The following is a 16,414-nucleotide window of genomic DNA, read 5'->3' on the forward strand; positions in this document are numbered from 1 at the left end:
CTTCAGGCGAGACAGGGAAGGAGGCAAAAGAGGAGGGGGTATTGCAATATTGATCAAGGAATCAATTACAGCAGTAAGGAGGGATGACATCTTAGAAGGCTCCTCAAATGAAGCCATATGGGTAGAACTGAAAAACAAAAAAGGAGCAATCACATTGCTGGGAGTGTACTATAGGCCCCCAAACAATCAGAGAGAAATAGAAGCGCAGATATGTAGGCAAATTTCAGAGAAGTGTAAAAATAATAGGGTAGTAATAGTGGGGGATTTCACATTCCCCAACATTAACTGGGTTAGTCATAGTGTGATAGGTTTAGAGGGAGCAGAATTCTTAAAATGCATCCAGGAGAGCTTTTTAAGCCAGTACGTAGAAGGTCCTACAAGACAGGGGGTGGTGCTGTACTTAATTTTAGGGAATGAAGCCGGGCAAGTGGTGGCGATATCAGTGGGGGAGCATTTTGCAGATAGTGATCATAACTCCGTTAGATTCAAGGTTGTTATGTAAAAGGACAAGGATGGGCCAGAATTCAGAGTTCTAAATTGGAGGAAAGCTGATTTTATTCAGATCAGATATGATTTGGCCAGAGTCGACTATTTTTAGGTAAGTCTACGTCAGAGCAGTGGGACTCATTCAAGAAAGAAATAGGGAGAGTGCAGGGCCAACATATTCCAGTAAAGGCAAAGGTTGGGACCAACAAATCCAGGGAACCCTGGATGTCGAGGGATGTACAGAATTGGATAAAGAGAAAAAGGGATGCTTATGGCAAATACTAAGGGCTCAAAACAGCAGAAGCCCCAGGGGAGTATAGAATGTGTAGATAGGAACTTAAAAAGGAAATTAGGAGAGCAAAAAGAGGGTATAAAGAGACATTGGCAGGCAAAATAAAGGAAAGTCTAAAGTTATTTTACAAGTACATTAAGAGTAAGAGTAACTAGGGAAAGTATAGGGCCCATTAAGGACCATAGTGGTACTTTGTGTGTGGAGCTGGAAGACGTAGGTAGGGTTCTAAATGAATACTTTGTGATGTTCACAAGTGAGAGGGATGATGTGGGTATGGAAATCTGGCAGAAGGACTGTGATATAATTAAAGAAATTAGCATAGAAAGGGAGGAGGTTCTCAGTGATCTGGCAGGTTTAAAAGTAAATATATCTCCAGGCCCGGATGAAACGTATCCCAGGCTGTTGAGTGAGGCAAGGGAGGAGATAGCAGGGGCCCTGGCAATAATTTTCAATACCTCTCTGGCCACAGGAGAGGTGCCAGAGGGCTGAAGGAAAGCAAATGTAGTACCATTATTCAAGAAGGGAGGAAGGGATAAACCAGAGAACTACAGGCCAGTCAGTCTAACCTCAGTGGTGGGGAAACTATCGGAAGCAATTCTGAGGGACAGAATTATCTACACTTGGAGAGGCAGGGATTTATCAAGGACAGTCAGCATGGTTTTGTTAAGGAGAGGTCATGTCTGACCAATTTGATTGAATTTTTTGAAGAGGTGACCAGGTGTGTAAATGAGGGAAATGCATTTAACGTAGTCTACTTGGACTTCAGCAAGTCTTTTGATAAGTTCCCACATGGGAGACTGATAATGAAGGTAAGAGCCCATGGGATCCAAGGCAATTTGGCAAATTGGATCCAGAATTGGGTGAGTGGCAGGAAGCAGAGGGTGATGGTCAAGGGGTGTTTTTGTGACTGGATGCCTGTATCCAGTGGGGTTCCACAGGGATGGGTGTTGGGTCCCTTGCTGTTTGTGGTATATATAAATGATTTAGACTTGAATGTAGGAGGGCTGATCAGTAAGTTTGGGAATGAAATGAAAATTGGTGGTGCGGTACATAGTTAGTAGGATAGCCTTACATTACAGGAGGATATGGACGGGCTGGTCAGATGGGCGGATCAGTGGCAAATGGAGTTTAATCTGGATAAGTGTGAGGTGATGCACTGGGGCAGGGCAAACAAGGCACGGGGATACACGATGAATTGTAGGACCCTGGGAAGTACCGAGGATCAGAGGGACCTTGGTGTGCATGTCCACCAGTCCCTTAAGGTAGCAGGACAGGTAAATAAGGTGGTTAAGAAGGCATATGGGATACTTGCCTTTATTACCCGAGGCATAGAATATAAGAGCAGGGAGGCTTTGTTGGAACGGTATAAAACGCTAGTTAGGCCACAGCTAGAGTATTGCGTGCAGTTCTGGAATCCGCATCATAGGAAGGATGTGATTGTGTAGAGAGAGTGCAGAGGAAATTTACCAGGATGTTCCCTGGGCTGGGGAGTTTTAGTTATGAGGAGGGATTGGGTAGACTGGAGTTATTTTCCCTGGAGCAAAGGAGATTGAGGGGGGACATGATTGAGGTGTACAAAATTATGAGGGGCATAGATAGGATAGACAGGAAGGAACTTTTCACCTTGTTGGAGGGATCAATAACTAGGAGGCATAGATTTATGGTAAGGGGCAGGAGGTTTAGAGGGGATATGAGGAAGAAGCTTTTCACCTAGATGGTGTCGGGAATCTGGAACTCACTGTCTGAAAGGGTGATAGAGGCAGAAACCCTCATAACATTTCAGAAGTGTTTGGATGTGCACTTGCGATGCCATGGCATACAAGGCAATGGGCCTAGAGCTGGAAAATGGGATCAGAATAGTTAGTTGCTTGTTTGACCGGTGCAGATTCGATGGGCTGAAGGGCCTTTTTCTGTGCTGTAGAACTCTATGACTCTATGACTATGACTCTTGGACGGAGCTGCCTGTAACCATCTCTGTGTCTTTCTCCCCACTCAATGTCACCATGCTGCTCAGTTGGTTGGGCAGCAGGTTGCGGCTGACCGTGGGCTGTTGCCCTCCTCTCCCTCTTTCATCCTTGCTTGAGGAACCTCCACCAGAGTCACTCCCTGTGATCCTGCCTGTCAGCTTTCCCTCCATGGCTGCAGGCCTCTTTCAAATCACTCCCCTCAAGATCAACCCTTCAGTGTCTCCCCTTAAGAAATATACACAAAGTGAACTCAGACCTATTCCCTCACCTCTCATGCCGCCTCCAACTCTACACTGCCATCTTCACATCAGCCCTTATATCCTGTCTTTGTGCTGCTGAATCAACCCTGCCACAATTCTTTCCTCTTGTAGAACTTGTGTGATCAGCGTAAAATCACATGGCTATGAAAAATCAGTCAGTTGGATAACTAATTGACTAAAATGCGCGTTAATTGGCCTATATCAGAAGTTGGGTGGGCTTCCAACTTTGAGCCCCACTCACCTTCCATGTTATTGTGATCAGGACCTTCCAACTCAGCAACAAAAGTGGTATCAACTGTACCATGTATGACACAATATAATTTAATTGTTGTGATTTACTGAGTGACCATTGATACATATATTATTTGGAACTAGAGATCGTTTATGTAAGTTATATTTCTATTTGTGGGTGTTAGGAATGAGTTTTAGCTTTAAGTTTAAGTTTGATTTGTAGTTCTGTATTTGTGTGTTAAGAAAGGGTGGAACTTGAGTTTTGGTTTCACTTTAAATGATGCCTGCATTCTAATGAGGTTTTATGACTCTTGAAGTAGGGAAAACTATGCTGTTGCCTAGCAACAGGGGGTCCCACAGAGAGAGAACAGCAGTTTTTGTTCAGTTGAAAAGAGTTGCCAGCAAAAGCAGCATAGGAGAGGGACAGGTATCAAATCCCAAACTAAAGAAGAAGCCAAAACTAGGAAATGGAACAGGTGAAAGATCCTAAGAAGACTTTCTAGTCAAAGGAAGAACAGAGGTCTGAAAAAGTTCCTGTTAAGTGAAGTTAAGAGTGAGGGGCAGAGGAAGGCTCCAGGCTTAAAGGGAGAAATCTTCAGGATGCAGAGTTAAAGCAAAATAGGCTTGCAAGAAGCCAGAAGATCCAAGGAGGCAGCTAAATGCCTGTAACTCTTTACTATGGGCATGTGGAGCAGTGGTGTTCTGTTGGCATGGCTGGGTTTCTGAGAGAGTGCATTAAAGGCAAAGATTGAATGCACATAGCAGTCCAGGGGCGAGGAGCAACAGAAGGAGAGTTCAAAACCCTGGAGGAGGACCCTTGTGGATGGTGTCCAAGAGAAAGCATCATATGGGAGAAGGTTCCAAAGTGGGTTCTTCAAGAGTGGAGATTGGAAACCTTCATGTGAAAGATGGAGTTCAGTGAGACCGGTTGGCTCACAGTGTGACTAGCATCTGGGGGAAATTGACAAGGGTTCCATAGCATCTGTTTGGGGTGGCATCTGTCACTTGGTTTTAGTGTGTGATGTGCCTGACCGCAGGCTGCCTATTGCCTTACATGGACTGTATACCTACTGTAAACATGAGAGTAAAAGATAGCTTTTGTAACTTGTGCTTTCCTTACAAATTTGTATTTATCTGTAAAGGTATAGTTGTGGGTGAAGGACTATTGGGATATAGTTAATCTTTTTTTGTATCGTAAATGTTTTATACTTGTGTTAAATGTTCATCAGCTGACTCCTGTGACTCTGTTCAGTAGCCATCCTCCATGTTTCTATGCAAAAAATAAAAGTTAGGATCTGTAAAGCCAGGTTCCACCCTGGGATCAGGCTTGTCCAGCAGTAACATCAGCTGGGATCATAATAATATAGCATTCAAATTCATCAACAAGGTCATTATCAATGGTAAAAAAATATATCTCACATTCCAGGATGCCTTTTATCAGCTTTATTGAACTTTTTTGAAATTCCCTTTTGCTTGTCACTGGAGGTAAATAGTTAAACGTTTGAAGCAGTGAAAAAAAATGCAGTTAGTGTATAACCTAGTCATTTAAAGCACTTGAAACTGATTAATATGAAATGTACTGACTGACCAGGCAGAAAACCTGTGGTATTCAATAAATTTTCACTGGTGGGTGAATGTATTATAATAGTTTTAATTACTTTATGTAATTGATGTTGTTCACATTACTCAATATCACTACTCTGTAGCAACATAGCACCACAAACTATAATATAAGCCTCTTATAATTAGATGCCATTCTCAAGCAGTACAACTGTAAATCCAACAAATCTCGTGAATTGGAAACTAAATGAGGTGCAATTCAATAGTTCTGGTGTTACAGATGATACCAAATTTCCCTGATTAGGGGCTGTATTTTAATTTGCAGCGGGATATAGGGATGGGAGGTGGGTGGTGGGGTGTGGAGTTAAAAGCAGGGGAATTGACAGTGTGTCGAGAAGCCTGCTCCAACCTGGTGATTTCTATATTTAATAGCAGCATTTTAGACTGCATGCAAGCAATGCCCTCAGGACAGGAATGTTGTCAAAGTTAATATATTGATTGTTCAATTACAGCAATATTAACATGGCTTTTACAAGTTAACTGTGGGTCTACAGGTTTTCTGGGCTTCATGGAATTCGCCAGTGAAAGCAAGGTAAAATGATACCTGCAGTTGGAGGAGCTGAAGACATGACAGAAATATGCCAAATAAGTATTAAAACCTCATAACTGCTTTCCTGACCCCTTGTATGAAAGGCTTTGTTCACTTGTGTTGAGAGTTTATTTCCACAACTTTAGCGAGTACATTGACAACTTTGGAAAATTACATTCTGATCGCCACTGTGAAGCTCCAATCCGTCAGATCAGCATGGGTGTTGCTCTTGCTGTTTTGCTTTTGACTTCAAAAGAGGATGAAGATGACCAAAATGATAGCATTAACAGTACCAGCTACAGTCAATGCTGGGGTATCATGGATTCTATTTAAGCTGGTATTCATTGTGTGTATGCCATTGGTGAGAGGCTGCAGGCACTCGTTTGACTGCCACCTTTGATGCTGCAGGCAGGTGGCCACTCTTTCCATGGATGGAGACATCATTACAAAGACCAGAGGCTGCAGGAGGCACTAAACCCTGCTCAGCTAAACGCAGGTGCTGAATGTCAGGGGCCATCGAAGAAAAGCAAACTCTGGAGAGGTAGCAAAGGCTGTGGTCACAATCGTCCGCTCCCGTGGCGCCATAGCAGGCGTGAGTGGACAATATGGCGGAGAGGCCAAAAATTGGTTTCACGCTGTCGTGAAATACATTTGCAATTGTCCGCTCTGCCTGTCAATGGGAGGCTGCGTTCCCTATCGCCGGACGTTGGGAATTTCATTGTAATATATCTGCATAAGCCCAGCTCACCGGAATCATCCCCCCCCCCCATGCTGGGTCATCCGATCACCTCAGCGTGATTGCATGCCGACATTTCACAAGAGCATTCATAAGACGTGCAGCCAGCAAGCTGCACTTTGAGGGGAACTGGGAGGTGAGTGCACAGTAATTTTGCGCAGTGCTTGTGAATGTCGCCTGTTGGACTTCAAGGTTGAGGCATTGCGCATTCAGGCGAGGGCACAGGCAAGTTGCTTTTGCTTGGCTGGCCGAGAGTGCAATGCCAAGGCAAGGGCTGCCCTATGGTTGAGGCGAGTTGGGGAGTGGGGGCAAGGGCAGCAGACTGGTTGAAGCAAGTTTGGGGGGTAGGGGGTGCAAGGGCTGTACTTTGGTTGATGGCAGTGCACAAACGTGTGGTGGGTGGGAAGGTGTTTGGGGGAGGGAAGTGGCCACACATTAGGGAAACCTTGCATAAAGTGACCATTCCTCTGCAGCTGAGACAATTCAGATACAGCCACATTGATAGGCGTGGAGTCGGGCCTCTAACTTATATCTGCCCACTCAAGCAACGCAGAGGCATGAAAGTGCCACCAAATGCTCCAGAGCTTTTCACTCCTTGGGCACAGGCTGCAAACTAATGAGCATTTTAATGGACACCAGACAAATTGGAAGATGCCGTACATTGTACAATCACCTTGCGAAAGCTGGCCATGGAGCAGTCACTGGTGGAGATGCTCACAGCTCCTTGCAATGCCATCATCCCGGTTTGGACCAGTCTCCCCCATGATTCAAGCTAACAGTGCAGTCTTGCAGTGCAGGTTAGGAGAATGCCTGTGCCTGAGCTGAGAGCACAGCATGCAGTCCAGTGGACAAAGCTGCTGCCAATCGGTCAGGTGGAGTGGGGTGGAGGTGGGTGGGGTTTCGGGCAGCCATGCAGTGCACAAAACTCTGGCCATCCAAGCGGTGGCCAGCACTCTCCGGGATGTGTTAAGCGGCCTTCAGACTTAACCAAGAGAGGTTCTTGGAACACCCAAGCTAACCCACGCGTCTCTGTCTTTCATCCTGTAGGAGCAGTACATCAGGGTCATGAAGCCTGGTGATCTAGCTGTATTCCTCATCGCTTACAGTGCATGGAGACGAAGGAGAAGAGAGTGACAGATGCACCTGGCTGGGAAGAGGGAGGATCAGCACCCTCAGGAAAAAGGGGCAGCTGGAGCTCCCGCTCACGCCGCTGAAGAGCCTCAGCGAGCTGTGGCTGGTCAGCGCCTAGCTAGATCCAGAGTCTGTAGACGCCACCTTTCATTCCGGCAGAACCAGTGTCACCGAAGACTGCGCATGTCTAGAGAACTGGTTGGTCACATTTGCCACCTGCTGCAGGATTTGGCACCACAGGGACATGGAGAGCATTCACTGCCAGTGGCCTTGAAAGTAACCGCAATGCTCAGTTTTTATGCCAGTGGGTCCTTTCAGGGCTCCGCAGTTGACCTCTGTGAGATATCACAAGCCTCCACCCACAATTGTATCCATGAGGTCATGGTCAACATCTTTGAGAGGGTACAGAGCTTTGTGCATTTGGCCTGGGACCAGGATAGCCAGGATGCAAGAGCGTTGGGATGTGTCCAGATCTCAGCTTTCTCATAGGTGCAGGGTGCCATCGACTGTACTCACATGGCGCTCAGATCGCTGTAGCAACAAGTGGTCAACTACATCAACACAAAGGCTTCCACTCACTGACTGTTCAACTGGTGTACGCCCACCACAAACGCATCCTGCAGGTCTGTGCATGGTTCCCAGGGAGTGTCCATGACTCCTACATTCTCAGTAGGTCTCAGATCCCTGATGTCTTCCAGGCTCCGTGGAGGCTACAGGGATGTGTGCTCAGGGACAAGGGCTACCTGCAAAGGATGTGGCTGATGACACCCGTGTGGTGGCCTCAGACTGTAGCAGAGAGAAGATATAACGAGGCTCATGCTGCAACTCACAACTTGGTGGAGCAAACCATTGGGATACTGAAAATGAGGTTCTGGTGCCTGGACCGGTCTGGTGGAGCCCTGGAAAACAGTCCGCAGAGGGTGTCACACATCGTCATCACCTGCTACATCCTTCACAACCTGGTGCTGCAACGGGGAGAGGAGGTGGCTGAGGAAGAGATGGAGAAGCTGGATGTCTCCTCCAATGAGCAGGGTGTTGATGTGGATGAGGGTGAGGAGGTCCTTGAAAGGTGATGATGATGAGGATGATGCCATCGCACTGGCCAGATGAGGCAAGCGTGCTCAGGAGGACCTCATAGCTGCTAGATTCATGGAGAATGATGATGACACCATCGATCCTTGCATTGCATCTATGAACTTTTGATTCCAGTCTGGCTGACGGCAGCACACGTACCCTCTATGATAAGGCTCCTGCCATGGGGATGCAGTGGAGGCCCTAATAATCGCCACATTCCAAGAGGATGATGACAAAATGCGGTGATGACACTCCATAGATCTTCACATAGCCTCTGTGAATGTCTAACTTCCGTCTGGCCCAGGGCAGCTTGCTTGAACTCTGTGATTAAGGTCATTTCATGTAGATGCAGCTGTGGAACTTTAAATGCACCTAATGAGTACTTGGAACTCTCTTCCTGAAAAGGTGGTGGAAGCAGAGTCTTTGAATATTTTTAAGGCAGAGGGGGATAGATTCTTGGTAAACAAGGGGTGATAGGTTATCGGGGGTAGGTGGGATACAGATCAGCCATGACCTTATTAAATGGCAGAGCAGGCTTGAGGGGCCGAATGGCCTACTGCTCCTTGTTCGTATGTTTATATGGTTTTGTTGTGTGCCCTCTTTTCCTGCATGGAGGGAAAGAAGAAGCTTGAATGAGTGTAATGGCATGCATTCAATGGATGAATGTAGAGTATTTATTGAGGGTAACATAAAGAAGAAGCATGACGTTGAATAAAAATGAGGGTGCTGGATAGACAAATAAGGATGTGAAGAAGTGCGCAGATGGAGAGGGATGCATGTAATGGGTGTAGCTGCAGGATAAGTTGACATGAGAAGTGATGTGTTGGAGTAGACTTGAGAAGGCAAACTGAGCAGGTTGGCGTGATCAGAATGTAATTGAACGTGCCACTGTACTCAGCTTTCCTACCCTGCTTAGGTCATTAAACTGCGTTTGGCATTGAATCCACGAGTGTGGCACCACACTCCTGCTGTTGACCTTATGGACATCCTCCATTCATGCCTTCTTTGTTCCATTGGCCGGCTTCTTCTTCCCGTCAGTAGAGAACAGCATCTTCACGCAGCTTCTTACAGCCCTCCATTCAGGGAGGTGTCACTAAAGCAAGGTGCAGCCTTGGAACAGCTGCACTCCATTCTATCCATTCATCCTGTTCTGCTCCCAACTTCAGAGACCATTAAATTGCATGTTTAAAGTGTCCCTTTAAATACTGGGGCTGAAATCAACTCACGTCGGTTGTCATTAGGTTAACTGGTCAGAAAACCCAGGAATACTATGGTAGTGCAATGACTGGGTTAAAAAGCCACTAACATTGGAATTGCTGCACTCTACTGGATCGCCAAACCTCACCCGCCCCCCACCGTCACTCCCAGTTAAAATCCAGGCCTAAATATCTGAATGCCCTTAGTTGCAATGAAACATAAGCGAAATAAATATCAGCCGGAAATCACAGTATTTCCTGTGACTGACGGCTGGCTGAGTCAGGATTCATCACTGTCAGATATAGCCTTCAGGCGAACTCAAATTACTCCTTCGGCAATAAATTCATATAAAGGATAGTTGTTTATAGATTTTATTTTCTACACACAGCCCATGTGTGTAGCCTGCATCATTGCCAATCATCCTGGTTTAGGCTGAATTCCATTGCTCCCATCAACTAAATAATTTTTGTTGCCTCTTGCTGTTTGCCTTCTGTTCTCTTATTTATGTGGTGAGCTTCATTTATGCATGACTCTATATCGTGCTGGCATAAGCCAAATTTGCTATTTATTTTTTCACCTCAGTGGAAGCAACTGCATAATGGAAGAGTGAAGCATCACATTGTTGTACATCAGGAAACTACTATCACTTCAACTATGATGAAGACTTGTAAGACAGAAAGCTAAACTACCACAGGGGTTGCTATGTACGAAAAATTAATTAAAGTCCCAATAAATTCTTTCTAATCTCATGATTAAACTAAAAGTAATCTTTCTCCCCTAATCAACCACCCTCCCCTGATAATGCTGAGATATGATTTAGCAGATGGCAAGAGAGATTGAGTACATTGTCCAAGTGGCCATTATGCATGTGTGAGTCAGAGCATTGACTGTCAGCAGGCTATTCAACCATAGGAGGTCCTTGCAGCTGACTCCAATCCTGATCTCAGCTGATGTCTGCACATGCACACTTCCAGCTGGGGTCATATAATACAATCAGGAACAGACACAGTTTGGAGTTAACCACTCATCTCTGGTTTGATGTACTGGGGCTAATTATAGCATTTTATTATGTTAAGAATCCTGAGTTACCTGATTTCCATGCAGAGGTTGGAATTATACGTCCAAACATGCTTTGGGAGTTTACGCGCATGTGTGGATTGGGAGTGAGCTGCGAATGTGCAATTCACTGTTGTGAGTTCTTTGGGTCGGAGGCAAGTTGTCAGGGTGCGTGCATCGAAAGCCAGCGAGGAAAAGCTGATCACGGACCCAGGAGTTGGATGCCATAAACAGAAGAGTCCCGGGATAGGGGACAGGGAGATGGGCCATGGAAAGGTCCCAGACACAGAGAGAACTGGGGAAGGAGTCACCTGGAGGAGGGAACCATGAGTGGGAACCACCAGGGAGAGAAACCACTAGGGAGAGGGGCAAAGAAAGAGGCTCCCAAGCAATAAAAGCTCTGCGATTGACAGGCTCCAAGTGGCGAGGACTCGGGAGAGGCGCTGCAGAGTGAAAAGGCAGCCAAAAGTTGGCGACTCTGTGTTGCAGGCCAATGGAAAAAAGGTAACCTTTTGGAGCAGTGGCGTTCTGCTTGCTGTGGCTGAAGAGCTGGAGTTGTGCCTGTGAGTTGGTGCTGGATTGCAGACTCGGGAATCTAGGGTAACGTAATCTTGGGAGACGCGATTGAAACCTTGGGAGGTGAGCAGTCATTGAGGCAGTCTGAGTCGGAGCAACTTTTGGAGAGAATTCCAAGGCTAGACCTTCAAAAGGAAAGAGTAAAGACTTGTATTCCTTCATAAGAGAGACAGTGTTTTAACGAGATTGTGTAACTCACAGTGAACACTGATGTAGACAGGTTTTCTGAGAAACATGTGGGATCTGTCTGAGTCACATGTGGCATTTATTGTGTAGTGTAGTGTGTTCGCCCACAGTTTGCCTGTTAATTCACATGTACCTCATGTTAATTCTGATTGTTAGAGTGTAAGATAGATTTTGTAGATTGTTTTGCTTTTCTGACTTTGTATATTAAAGTTTATTTTGTTTGTTCAATAGCCCAGGAATCTTGTGGCTTTATTCTCTTAGTAAGTACCTGGGATCTTAAACTTTGTCTACTGTAAACAAAAAGCTACTGGTCCCTAACCAGATCGTACCAAAAACTTGTGGGTCTGGTCCAGGAAGATAACAATTATTATCTCACCTGAAATTGGCTGGGTCAATATGGATCAAGAAGCAAACCAGTATGATTCCTGACCTGTACAACTCAGCATTGCACCGTACAGCACCTTTATCTAATTTGAAATCAGAGGAGTAAAATGACTTTTTGATAAAGGTTCTGTAATTATATCATAATCACCAGTGTAGAAGTTTGAGTGTCATTGTATATCAACAACATGAAGTATATCAACAATTGGTGATATTGTAGACTTTCGAGTTGAAAGTTTACATTTTTTTTAAATGATGGCACAATACAGTTTGTACTCATTGTAAATTGCTGAATGAGTGCAGGAGAGCATGCCAGTAGCAGCACCACTCATATATAAAACTGCAAGCTAAACAGTGGAAGTAGCATGTGATTGACAGAGCAAAGCGTTCCCACATCCAATGGATCAGATCTAAGCTCTGCAGCATCCAGTCATTAATGGTGGTGGACAATTAAATAACTAACCGGAGGAGGAGGCTCCACAAATATCCCCATCAACAATGTTGGGGGAGCCCAGCATGTCAGTGCAAAAGACCAGGATGAAGCAATTGCAACCATCTGCAGCCAGATGTGCCAAATGGATGATCCATCTTGGCTTCCTCCTGAGGTCTCCGACATTACAGATGCCAGACTTTAGCCAATTCGATTCACTCCATGCTATCTGAAGAAATGGCTGAAAGCACTGGATACAGCAAAAGCTATTAGCTATGGACCCTGAAAACACTCTTTCAGTAGTACTGAAGTCCTGTTCTTCAGAACTATCCGCACCCCTAGCCAAGCTGTTCCAGTACAGCTATAACACTAGCATCTACCCAACAATATGAAAGTTACGCAGGTATTTCCTATCCATTGAAAGAAGGACAATTCAAATCGAGACAATTGCTGCCTAATCTTGTGATCATCAGAAAAGTAATGAAATGTGTATGTCATCAACAGTGCTATCAAGCAGCACTTAGTCAGCAGAAACCCACTCACTGATGCTCTATCTGGGTTCTGCGAGGGCCAATTGTCTCTGGACCTTATTATCACCATGGTCCAAAAATAGACAAAAGAGCTGAAAAGGTGAGGTGAGAGTGACTGCCCTTGACATCAAGGCACCATTTGACTGAGTGTTGTTTCAAGGAGCCCCAGAAAAATTGAAGTCACTGGGAACCTGGGGAAAACTCTTCATTGGTTGGAGTCATACCTAGCAAAAAGGAAGATGGTTGTGTTTGTTGGAATTCAATCACTCAGTCCCAGGACATCGCTGCAGGAGTTCCTGCGGGTAGTTCCTGAAGGTAGTGTTCTAGGTCCAACCATCTTCAGCTGCTTCATCAATGACCTTCCCTCCATCATAAGGTAAGAAATGGGGATGTTCGCAATGATTACACAACGATCACACACCATTCATGACCCCTAAGATATTGAAACAGTCCATGTCCATATGCAGTACGACCTGAACAAATTCAGGCTTGGGCTGGTAAATGGAAAGTAACATTCATGCCACATAAGTGCCAGGAAATTACCATCTCCAGCAAGATAGAACCTAACCATCCTGCCTTGACATTCAACATCTTTAACATCATCGAATCTCCTACCACCAACATCCTGGGGGTTACCATTGACCAGAGGAAGAACAGGACCAATAAATACTCTGCCTACAATAGTAGATCAGGTGCAGGGAATTCTGAGACAGGAATGAATTCACCTCCTGACTCCCCAAAGCCTGTCTGCCATCTACATGGCACAAGTCGGGAGTCTGAAGGAATACCCCCCACTTGCCTGAATGAGTGTTGCTCCAACAGCACTCAAGAAGCTTGACACAGTCCAGGACCATAAGACCATAAGACGAAGGAGCAGAAGTAGACCATTCAGCCCATTGAGTCTGTTCCGCCATTCAATGAGATCATGGCTGTTCTGATAATCCTCAACTCCACTTTCCTGCCTTTTCCCCATAACCCTTGATTCCTTTACTGATTAAAAATCTGTCTATCTCAGCCTTGAATATGCTTAACGACCCAGACTCTACAGCCCTCTGTGGTAAAGAATTCCACAGATTCACTAGCCTCTGAGAGAAGAAATTCCTCCTCATCTCTGTTTTAAATGGGCACCCGTTATTCTGAGATTATGCCCTCTGGTCCTAAACTCTCCCACAAGGGGAAACAACCTCTCAGCATCTACCCTGTCAAGCCCCCTAAGAATCTTATATGTTTCAATAAGGTCGCCTCTCATTCTTCTAAATTCCAATGAGTATAAGCCCAACCTACTCAGCCTCTCCTCATAAGAAAATCCCTCCATACCCAGGATCAACCTAGTGAACCTTCTCTGGACTGCCACCAATGCCAGTATATCTTTCCTTGGATAAGGGGACCAAAATTGTTCACAGTATTCTAGGTGTGGTCCAACTAGTGCCTTGTATAGTTTTAGCAAGACTTCCCTATTTTTATACTCCATTCCCTTTGAAATAAAGGCCATTTCATTCCATTCTAATTGCCATTCCACTTGCCTTCCCTATTACCTGTTGAACTTGTATGTTAGCTTTTTGGGATTCGTGCACAAGGACTCCCAAATCCCTCTGTGCTGCAGCCTTCTGCAGTCTTTCTCCATTTAAATAATATTCAAATATTCAGCTCCTCTATCATTCCTGCCAATGTGCATAACCTCACATTTTCCCACATTATATTCCACTCACTCAACCTGTCTATATCCCTCTGTAGACTCCTTGTGTCATCCTCACCACTTGCCTTCCCACCTATTTTGTTTCATCCATAAATGTGGCGATAGTACATTCACTTCCTTCATCTAGGTCATTAATATATATTGTAAATAATTGAGGCCCCAGCACCGATCCCTGTGGCACTCTACTAGTTACAGGTTACTATCCCAAAAAAACCCCCCTTATCTCAACTCTCTGTCTTTTAATAGTTAGCCAATCCTCTATCCATGCTAATATACTACTCCCAACATCATGGGCTCTTATTTTATTAAGTAGCCTTATGTGCAGTACCTTATCAAACACCTTTTGGAAATCCAATATATTACGTCTACTGGTTCCCCTTTATCTAACCTGCTTGATACCTCTTCAAAGAATTCCAATAAATTTGTTAGGCATGATTTCAGCATGAAGCCATTCTGACTCTGTTTGACTAGGTTATGTATTTCTAAATGCTCTACTATTACATCCTTTATAAGAACATTACAACATAAGAACTAGGAGCAGGAGTAGGCAATTCAGCCCCTCGAGCCTGACCCGCCATTCAATACGATCATGGCTGATCTCATTTCGGTCTCAACTCCAATTTCCCACTCTCTCCCCATAACCTTTCAACCCATTACTAATTAAAAATTTGTCTATCTCTTCCTTAAATTTATTCAGCGCCCGGCATCCACTGCACTCTGAGGTAGTGAATTCCACAGGTTCATGACCCTTTGAGAAAAGTAATTCCTCCTCATCTCTGATTTAAATCTACCACCCCTTAACCGAAAACTATGGCCTCTCATTCTAGAATGTCCCACAAGGGGAAACATCCGCTCCACGTCTACTTTGTCTATCCCCTTTAGCACCTTATATACCTCAATTAGATCTCCTCTCATCCTTTTAAACTCTAGCGAGTATAGGCCTAAACTGCACAATCTGCTCAATCTAAACTGCTTTATAATAGACTCTAATATTTTTCCAATGAAGATGTTAAGCTGACTGGCCTATAGTTTCCTATTTTTTGTATCCCTCCTTTTTGAATAAGGGTGTTACATTGGCTGTTCTCCAATCCCCTGGGACTTTTCCAGAATCTAAGGATTCTTGGAAGATTACTACCAATGTATCCACTATCTCTGCAGCTACTTCCTTTAATATCCTAGGATGCAACCCATCAGGTCCAGGTGACTTATTTGCCTTCAACCCCATTAGTTTCCCTAGTACTTTTTCTCTAGTAATAGCTATTGTATTTATTTCCTCCCCCTTTTGCCACTTGATTATTTAGTATTTTTGGAAAGACATTAGTTCTTCTACCGTGAAGACTGATGCGAAGTATTTATTCAACTCCTCTGCCATTTCCTGGTTCCCCATTATTATTTCCCAAGCCTTATTCTCTAAGGGGCCTGTGTTCACTTTGGCCTCTCTCTTCCTTTTTATATAATTAAAGAAGCTCTTACTGTCCATTTTTATATTACTTGCTTGTTTACCCTCAACGTTTATTTTCTGCCTCTTTATTATTTTTTTGGCCATCTCCTGTTGGTTCTTAAACTTTCCCAATCCTCTGGCTTACCACTAATCTTTGCCACATTGTGAGTTTTTTCTTTCAATTTGATACTATCCTTAACTTCCTTGGTTAACCATGGTTCGTTTATCCTCTTCCTAGAATCTTTCTTCCTCACTGGGATATATCTTTGTTGTGGGTCATGAACTATTTTCTTTAACATCTGCCATTGTTCATCAGCCATCTTTTTTGCTAAACTCCTTTCCCAGTCCACTCCAGCCAACTTTGCCATCATTCCTTTGTAATTACCCTTATTTAAGTTTAGCACAGTTGTTTCTGACCCAAATTTCTTACTCTCAAATGGAATGCTAAATTCTACCATGTTATGGTCACTGTTCCCTAGGGGATCTTTTACTCTGAGATCATTTATTAAATCTGCCTCATTACCTATTACTAGATCCAAAATAGCCTGATTGCTGGTTGGATCACAACATATTGTTCTAGGAAACTGTCCCGAAT

This window comes from Cetorhinus maximus, chromosome 1 (genome assembly GCF_964194155.1).
Source record: "Cetorhinus maximus chromosome 1, sCetMax3.hap1.1, whole genome shotgun sequence".
In the NCBI taxonomy this organism is placed as follows: Eukaryota; Metazoa; Chordata; class Chondrichthyes; order Lamniformes; family Cetorhinidae; genus Cetorhinus; species Cetorhinus maximus.